Below are 10,170 nucleotides of genomic sequence, written 5' to 3'. Positions count from 1 at the left end.
GAAAGGGGGACCCCTAGGTAACAATAGAGAGGGATCTGCTGAGCTTGAGGCTGCAAAGCTAAACTTTCCTTTGTCACATCCATTTTTTCAGACCGTCTACGGAAGAATCCTACTCTATTTACATGACTTATTAAAGATTCATGCCTAAGAAATTAAGCCTTTCAAATACAAGAGCCAGAAACGGGCTGTTCCGTGTAAATAAATTTTCAAAATGGAAGCCTAGGTAATGATTACAGTATACCACATTTTCTTCGGGAACTGGCCATTTTGCACAACCACACACTCAGGGTCAAAGCTAATGGAGCCTCTTACCATTGTCTCCCCTTGTAATAGACCAATCCTTTCTTCCTCCGGAGACCAGTAGTTGGAAGTTCATGTTCTCTGTTTTGTTCCTTTGAGTCTGCAATTGTTTACCATGGTTGTCAAATACTTTAAGGAGCTGCTAAAAGGAGGTCTTTGCACTCTCAAAGAATCATAATTCCTATGGGTCAACTACAGCCACTGACTAGCCGGGTAACTCTGAGCTTGTCATCAACCTTTCCACTAGGTTACTCATGCATATCTATCTCTCTACAACGTTGAGATGAGTTGAGTGAAATAATACACTTCAAAGTGTGCATTAAAAATCACTAACTCAGGGCTGGAGAGACAGTTTAGTAGTTAAGATCACATACTGCTCTTGCAGAGGACTGGGTTTTATTTCCCAGCACCAGCATATGCATGGCAGTTCATGATTTTCTGTAACCACAGTTCCAGGTGATCCAATACTCTTTCCTGGCCTCTATGGGCACCAGGAGTGCATGTGGTGCCCATACATACATTCAGGCTAAACACTCGTGCACATAAAATAAAAAGTAAATCATAAATCACAAACTTCTCTGCCAATGCAAGGATTGTTATAATTTCATAAGATTTTGAACCAAAGTCTTTAGCAGAAGTATTTGTTTTGAGAAAGCTTGTTGTGGAATGTTTGTTTACACTGTAAAAATGTATCTTTGCCAAGGAGCCTTCTGATGGGTTTAATAAAGAGCTGAATGGCCAATAGTTAGGCAGAGAAAGAGGTTAGGTGGGACTTCTGGAGACAGAGAAGATTCTGGAAGAAGAGAGGAAGAGTTGCTAGCCAGACACAGAGAGGAAACAGGAGGTGCAAGATTAAAGAGAGGTAACACCACATGGCAGAACACAGATGAAAAAATATGGGTTAATTTAAGTTATAAGAGCTAGTTGAAACAAGCCTAAGCTAAAGGCCAACCTTTCATAATTAATAATAAGTCTCCAGGTCATTATTTATGGGCTGACAGTCCAAAGATAGTCTAACAAGAAAGCTTGCTACAACAGCTGCTGCCATGACATGCTGAAACACTTTGCCTCTTAGAAAATGAGTTGTTTCATGCATATCTATTAACTGTGCCCATCTGTGACATTTTGCCATTTTAACCCACTTTCACGTATATAACTTCCACTTCTTCCCATACTCTGAAAGAGCATAGGCCATCTGCCCCACACGGACCCTGCCCTTTCTTCTTCATGCTGTCCCAGGTGCCCTCTGCCCTCTCCTCTCTGAGGCTGTATTATTCAAAACAGACATATGGGTGATGGAAAACACTAATCCTGAATGCTACAGCAAGGGCATCCTTAAGCAAGACAAAAGCTGAAGATCTGGAGAGGAAGGGACTAGCAGCATGTGAACTCACAGAGACTGGGCTGTGTGGACTTCATGAAGAGGGAGGGATTGGGATGAGGTAGACATTGTACCCTTAGGACAGGAAGGGTGCTGAGGACTCACAATGACAGTGAGATGAAACGAGGTGAGAAACCCTGAGGGAAATGAGTCTGTGAAGTAAGTCATTCATTCGATGTTCATTGAGCTGTTTGTGTGTTAGAACTGGGAATGCCTCAGTGAATAAAATTGGAAAAAATCCAGGTCTCTGTGTATTTAGGATCTGGAGCCCTTGTAAAGTCACTGGGCGTCAGTGAGATGGAAAGTGGGAAGTCATGACACCATTTCCAGTGGGTGTTGGAGGGCAGGGTAGTGAAACAGATAATGACAGAAGGCGGGTGAGGGATGGGCTGGGAAGTGGCGTGGACACATCAGTGTTCAACACAGTGAGTGTGAAGTCTTAATACCCAGTCCAAGTTCTGTTCTCACATGAAACAAGCTGGACAGTAAATTTCTGGGTTTGGTGATTTATGCAGTGTTCCAGTTTCTCAAAGCCTAGTTGAGGGAACACCCATTTGATTGAAATGATCACCTAGTCCAAGCCTTAATGTTTAGGATTTTTTTCCTTTTGCACTAATACAGGAAAATTCATCAAAATAATAATAATGGACTTGAATATATCTTTCAAAAAAGATAGATTTGCCAAGTAAGTTTTCCTCCTGAAGACCTATCTATAAATATTGAGGGCCAGCAAGAGGCCTCAGCAAGCAAAGGGATTTCCCATCAAGCCCGACAACTTGAGGTTGATGCCTGAACCACACAGGGCAGAAGGAGCCAGCCCCCCCCCCCCCCCGTTGTCCTTTGACCTCTGTACCTACACATATCCACACACGTATACACACAAATAGTTAATAAATGTAATGAAATTTTAAAATTTAAAGCCTAGCCGGGCATTGGTGGCGCATGCCTTTAATCCCAGCACTCGGGAGGCAAAGGCAGGTGGATTTCTGTGAGTTCGAGGCCAGCCTGGTCTACAGAGTGAGATCCAGGAAAGGCACAAAGCTGCACAGAGAAATCCTGTCTCGAAAAACAAAAACAAACAAACAAACAAAAAAAAAGCCTAAAAAATTCATCTTAACTCATCTAAGGTACCTCTCTGGAGGTGATAAAATACTTAACAATAGAGGTAGAATGGAGAGAAATGGTGTGTCCTTTTGACTATGTCTCAAACAACAAGAATGCCCAGGAAACTATGACTACTAGTTAGATTTTGTTTAGTTTCTAACCAAATTCTTCACTTGGTGCCTGACACAACCATGTTCAGTGTGGTGCCTGACATGGCAGTATGAAGTGTGGCCCATCAGAGGTCACTCTGTAGGTCACAGATGTGTGCTCTCAGAGTTGACATATTATTAGCAAAACAGAGAAGCTTTTTCTTTGACTTCTACAGAAGCAAGCCTAGACTGAAGATCATCATAGTTTCCCACAGAAGTATTTTCCCAAGATCGTATTTTCTTTGATCACAAACATTCATCATACTGAGACTCTTAAATAATTGATTTAAATCTTACTGCTTTACATCATAAACTTTAAAAAAGGACTATATTATCTTGAAAAAATGTTGAAATTATATTCCATCAATTAATATTTTGACAAAGAAGCCCTCTACATCAGACTTCAGTAGATCAGTGGCTTTGCCTACACTCTGAATCATCTAGGGAATTTTAAAATCAACTGATGTCTGAGGCTCTAATTGACCTGAGTTGTGGTCTTGGCTTTAGGATAAAACGTTTCCTAAATGGTTCTGATATGCAACTCTTGCCCAGTGTTTCTGAGGTCTATTGTAGTGTCTTGGTGATGAGGGCATGAGGGAGCCCTCACGGGGAGGGGGCTCTTTCCCACTTTACGTTGGCAGTGGGAGATGTACCTTCTGTAACTCATAGACAGTCTTTCTCAAGTGCACAGCTCTGCTAGCTTCATTTCTTACCCCAATCAACAACCAAGATGATCCCCTACAGATATGGCCCCAGGTCAACTTAATCTAGATCATTCAGACCCTTTTTCTGGGTGACTCTAGGCTCTGTCAGACAGTTAAAACTAACCAGCACAAGCTGGGGCTGGTGGTGCACGTGTTTAATTCCAACAGTCAGGAGACAGAGGCAGGTGAATCTCTGTGAGTTCAAACCTAGCCTGGTCTACAGAGTGAGTTCCAGGACAGCCAGGGCTGCTACACAGAGAAATCTGTCTTGAAAAACAAAAAGGAAAAAAAAGAAAAAGAAACAAAGAAATAAAAAACCCTAACCAACACAATCTACCCCTTGTCAACTGGATATGTAAACATATCACCATAAGCTTCCTGTGTGTGTGTGTGTGTGTGTGTGTGTGTGTGTGTGTACGTGTATGTATTTTATCCCAATTCCTGGTACCAATTTCTCTTCTAGTTTCATTTATATTACTGTATAAAATATCCTGATTAAAAGCCTTAGGGAAGAAGAGATTGTGGTGGTTTAAATGAGGATGGCCCCTGTGGGCTCATATGTTTGAACACGCAGTCACTAGTGAGTTGAATTGTTAGGGAAGGATGAGGAGGTGTGGCCTTGCTGGAGTAGGTGTGTCACTGGGAGTGGGCTTTGAGCTAGTTAAAAGCCCACACTAGGCCTTGTGTCTCTCTCTGCCTACAGATCAGGATGTAAAGCTTCTGCTCCAGCACTATTCCTGTCTGCTTCCCCCATGATGATATGATCATGGGCTAACCCTCCCATTGCAGGGAAATCATAGAGGCAGGAACTTAAGACAGCTGGTGGAAACATATCCACAGTCAAGAGGAGAGAGAGAATCTATGCATGGATCCTTGCTTGCTAGCTTTGTGTACTTTTATACAGTTGAGGCCAGCCTAGGAAATGGTGCTGCCCACAGTGGGCTGGGCCTTCCTACTAGGCATTCAAACGTATGAGCCTACGGGGGCCATTCTCATTCAAGCTACCACAATCACTTCTTCCCTAAACTGCTTCTCATCGGGATATTTTATCAAGGTAATATAAATTCAACTAAAACAGAAATTGGTACCAGGAGCAGGATAGTTGCTGGTACTGGGATGAAAAAAAAAAAAATCAAGGTAACTCCTCCCACCTCGCCCCCCCACATACCCCACACACCATGTCTGTAGTCCAACATGATTTAAACAATTCCTAATTCAAACTCTCTTCTCACTTGATTCTAGATTGCATAGACTGACAGTTGAAACTAGCCAGCACAGTAAACAGAAGAAAAGCAGCCTTAGAACACAACCCCCTTTCCATCACAGAGAAGGTGAGAACTCACTACTGCCCAGGGTAACCCTGGCAATAGTATTTCAGTAGGAAGAGACATGGCAAGTGTATGTGAACACTGCACTACCATAGAGTCCGTCTGTATCAATGGAACCAGGCACTGAGAAGTTTGTGGAGCCTCATACCACTCTTCATTTATTTATTATTTTGGGGTTTGGTGTAATGTCTGATGTTCATGCTTGGAGGAATTCTGAGAATTTCGAACTTTGCAGTCATTCTGGGTGGCTTACAAATCAGATTTCTGCTTCCAGATTAATGAACCATAGCTACATGGATGTGCAATGTAACTCTCTGGGGCCATTCAGATTCTCGTTTAGCTACTGTTAGCTCTCGGAGCCTCAGCAAGCCACTTAAAATTTCAGAATCTCCATTTGCTTATCTCATAGGTTGTGGTGAGGATTTCAAATGCATTGCAATGTCTGCTGTATAATAAATTTTCAATAAATTACAACATCATCAATAAATCTAGGTTGTAGGCTTTTAAAGGGCACAGTGTTATACTTCCCCAGTCTGTAGAATTTAGGCCATTACAGTTCTCTAATGTTTATGAAGTATGTCCAGTCACAAGAGCACAGTTCTAAAGTCATGATTAATGAAGAATGCAGGAACATTCCTTTACAGGCAGCAGAATGAGAGGTTTTGCTGGTACCAATGTTTTTAAGGAAGATCCCTGACTGATCCCAGCATCAGGGCCAGTCTTGGAAGTTCAACAGTCCGGACCCTAGATCCAGATAGCTTGGGTTGGAGTTTTGCTCTTCACTCTTGCTTTTCTTGAAGTCACTTAATCCCTATCCACTCCATCTCTTTATCCAAAAACTGGGCGTGTTCACTGGGTGAATAAAGCAGCAAAGAGCCCTCAGACTGAGCCCTGGACATTACTGACTGTTGTTATCATTCAGGAGCATCATTCTGACTCAGGTTCCATTCTCTAGAGGAAGTGCCAGTGGCCACCGGGTCACATGTCACAGAAACGAGGTGATCTGATTGGGTGAGAAGCACAGCACATCCGGGAAAGCTGCACAGAGGAAAACAACAGGAAACATGGCTGTTCTCACTGCCCAGTGCAGACAGCTCACACTGATGTCACTTTGGGGCCATCATCCAACTCAGCAGAAGTTGACCAGCCCTTATTTACAGAGTATGTCACAGAACAGCTGTGAAGGTCTTAAAGGAAGTGAAACGTAGAACCTCTGAGGAACATGGAGTCGTCTGTATGGAGGACAGAGAGGCCGATGTAATATGAATAAGTTTAACTTGTGTGGATTTGCCTGGTTTTGTTTTTGTTTTTGTTTTCTCTTCTCCAAGTCTCCCCCTCCCTCTTTCTTCCTAGTAACAATCAAGAATGAAACAAGAATGCAGAGAATCAGGGAGTGTGTGATCCAGGAAAAGCTGTAGGGGTTAGGAAAGCCTTCTGAGTAGTATTGTTTTTCCTATTCATGTCAGCAGGGCTTCCTGAACAGCCCTGTGTGGCAGGTTCTGTGCTAAGTGTGGGAAACACAAGATAAAAATATACTATGTGTTTCTGACCATATTCCAATGACCATGCAGGACCATCAAGGAGTCCATTTGTAAGGCTCTTTCTTGTCCTGTGATCAGAGGAAGAAGCATTCTGAAGTGGAGATACAAGGTAGATGAGCGCGTTAGAGAGGACAAAGGTGTAGCGTTATGTGAAAACTCTGAGGGAGAAGGGGGAGGGTGGGGGGGGGGGGGGGGGACAACAAAGGTGTACCATTATGTAAAAACTGCACTCCTACACTCCAGGCTTGGTAGCCTGTGGAAGTGGCAGATGTAACTAGAGAACTGGATATTTTAGGTGAGAGACTGAGGCAGAAACGCCCAAGCATTAGGCATCCAAAAAGAGGAGACTCTCTGTGCAACATCTGGAGGTGGGAATGGCGAGGAACACCATCCATGGAGGCATACCAAGACCAGCTGTTTTTGTGGATGGGGTACTAGAAATAGCTCAGTATTCTGAGGCTGTAAGGCTGGAAAGAACAGGATATGACAGATGAGATCAATCTCTTCCCAGGACTGAAGGACCGCAGCAGCTGTCCTGAAGATGAGGGAGCTCCACCCAAGCATCTAAGACAGAGATACGTCCTAGTCAGGTTTATTTAAAATTCACAAAGAGCACAGGTTTAGGGGCAGTGTGTTAGTGCGGAGCAGGAGCTGTTACATGTAAGAATAGCTTAAGCCAGCAGGGGGGTTGGCAGCTGTCAGGTCCTGGTTCAGATACTCTGCTTTCTGCATTTCAGTTTTGTCATGCTTTGTTCTCATAGTGGCCATCCGAAGATGGTTGGTTGAGCTCAACACATTACATTTGTGTTTGAGGTCACAAGAATGGAGAAAGAGCCAATGGTTCCTTCATCATCAATTATAAAGGCCCTTCCAGAGACCAACAGGCTCTTAGCAGATTTTTGGCAGGTACGATCCCAGATGGCCTCCTTTGGCTGTAAGAGAAGCTAAGCAAGCAATAATTCTCCTCCTATGAAAGTATGGATGTAGGAAGTTGGAACTAAGCAATGAGCACTTCAAGCTGTCATCTCTTCCACCAAAGCTAGCAGGCGAGAGACGATGAGGACCGGTGGCGGCGGCAGTGGGATAATGGTAATAACAAAAGGCATGGTATTGCCTCTGCAGAAAACTTGGACCTTAGAAATTCTGATCCAGTTCTTTTTGATGGGGAAGCACAGGAAAGGAATGGATGTAAGTTCTAATGGAAGGCTCAGGGCTGGGTCTTTAGCTGGGAGGAGGGCCTTTAGAGGAGTCTGGACACTCAGGTGTGGCATGGAGAGGGAAGAGCAGGAGGCCACTGTGATGACATACTTTTAGACAGTGGAGGCAGAAGATGAAAACCCTAAGGGAGACTCTATAAGGAGATGGCCAGAGAAGTCAAGGGAGCAGAGAATTTCTAGAAAAAAGTCCCAGAAGGGCCAGAAATACCAAAGAGGTCCCGCAAGGTAAAGAAGTGGAAAATGCCAGGAGATCTGGTCGTATGATTTCATAGTTGGTCTTGATCTGAGCAGTCTAATGGTGGAGATGGGGCATTCTTTTACCCTGTACTGTAAGGGAGGGCAGCTGGCAAGTTTAAATGCCTTCTCAGTAGAGGCTCTAGAAGTGCAGAGAAATGAAATCAGGCAATAGGAAGTAAAGAACAAACTGAATGGCTTGACTGGAGTGTGTCTGGAGGCTAGGAGAAGGGCCACAGAAGGGAAGGGTTGAAGACACAAGAGACTCTGAAATAAAAGAGGAAAGGCATGCAGGCCTCTCCCCTCATCCGGTCAACCAACTGCAGCCCCAAAACTTTGTGAAAATGTACAGATATAGATAACGAGTAGGTTTTTAATGAGTCTTATTAAAGTATGGTGTTATAATTGTTCTATTTTGTTACTGTTAATATTTTTAAGATTTACTTTTATTATTATCTTTAATTATGTGTAGGTGTGTTTCTGCATGTTGCTGGTCTCCACATTCCCTGGAGCTGGAGTTACAGACATCCTTGTGAGCTGCATGACATGGGTGCTGAGAACCAAATTCAGGTCCTCTGTAAGAGCAGCACATTCTGTTAACCACTGAGCTGCCTCCAGCCTCTTCTGCTTCTAATTCTTCTAATTAACAATTAAATGTCCCAGGGAAGCATACAAAAAGGTCATAATACACACAGTTTCAGACATCCAAGGAATGTATCCTGGTGGTGACTGTAATCATGACTCCCTGACCAATTTCTGTTTATCTGTCAGAATGGAAGAGGCCGCTGCCATTCCTAGGTTTGTTGCTCTTTGAATTTGAACAATGCGAAGTTCCTGAATCTGGAGAATATAAGAGGAAGACTGTTGGGAACGAATCCAATGTATACCACACCATGTTTCTCTATTTAAAATCATGGTAAAATCTAATTTCTTCAGTAACATAGATGACAAGATTGCAAGACTCGTAATCTTTATACAACTGTACATTTACAGCAAATACTTTCTTACTCCATGGTATTTCTTAGGCCCAACATAATTTCATTTGAGCCCCAGTCTGGGAAGACATGCTAATTTGCTCAATTCTATTTTTTCACAGGCTAGCACACCCTCCTTGGAATATAATGAGTAGTTAAGTTATGCAAAGAATCCCTGAGTGCTACAAGAACTGGAGCATGCTCATCTGACTATGAATAGAGCATGCTCATCTGACTATGCATGGAGCATGCTCATCTGACTGCATGGTGCATACTCATCTGACAATGCATGGAGCATGCTCATCTGACTATGCATGGAGTATGCTCATCTGACTTCATGGAGCATGCTCATCTGACTATGCATGGAGCATGCTCATCTGACTGCATGGTGCATACTCGTCTGACTATGCATGGAGCATGCTCATCTGACTGCATGGTGCATACTCATCTGACAATGCATGGAACATGCTCATCTGACTATGCATGGAGCATGCCCATCTGACTATGCATGGAGCATGCTCATCTGACTATGCATGGAGCATGCTCATCTGACTATGCATGGTGCATACTCATCTAACAATGCATGGTGCATACACATCTGACAATACATGGAGCATGCTCATCTGACTATGCTTGGAGCATGCTCATCTGACTTCATGGAGCATGCTCATCTGACTTCATGGAACATGCTCATCTGACTGCATGGTGCATACTCATCTGACAGTGCATGGAGCATGCTCATCTGACTTCATGGAGCATGTTCATCTGACTTCATGGAGCATGCTCATCTGACTTCATGGAGCATGCTCATCTGACAATGCATGGAGCATACTCATCTGACTATGCATGGAACATGCTCTTGAGTACTTCAATCTATCTGCACAGTGAGGAGCAATTGTGCTTTCATTTTCCTGATCAAAATAACAGGAAGTATCATCATTCTTGAAGTCCTGGTATTCATAACAGAAATGTAACTATAAAAAAACAACTGTGGAGAGTCACTAGAGATCTATTGGGAAGGCATGGTGTTTGGTACTATCCCTGACTTGAGATGGATAAAATAATCTTGATTCTCAAACAGTGTTCAGAGTACTGTAAGAACCCAACCCAAGAGGGCTAAACACTTTTACAGAATCCTTTATAATTTCAGCTTGAAGGGGCCTCTGTCTCTTCAGTCAGCTGGGAAGGTCATGGAAATTCTATCCTTGTAAAGGGAGCTGTGGGTACAAGGGAAGCAT

Source organism: Onychomys torridus, chromosome 9 (genome assembly GCF_903995425.1).
Source record: "Onychomys torridus chromosome 9, mOncTor1.1, whole genome shotgun sequence".
Lineage (NCBI taxonomy): Eukaryota > Metazoa > Chordata > Mammalia > Rodentia > Cricetidae > Onychomys > Onychomys torridus.
Note: the sequence above shows the minus strand (reverse complement) of the source record.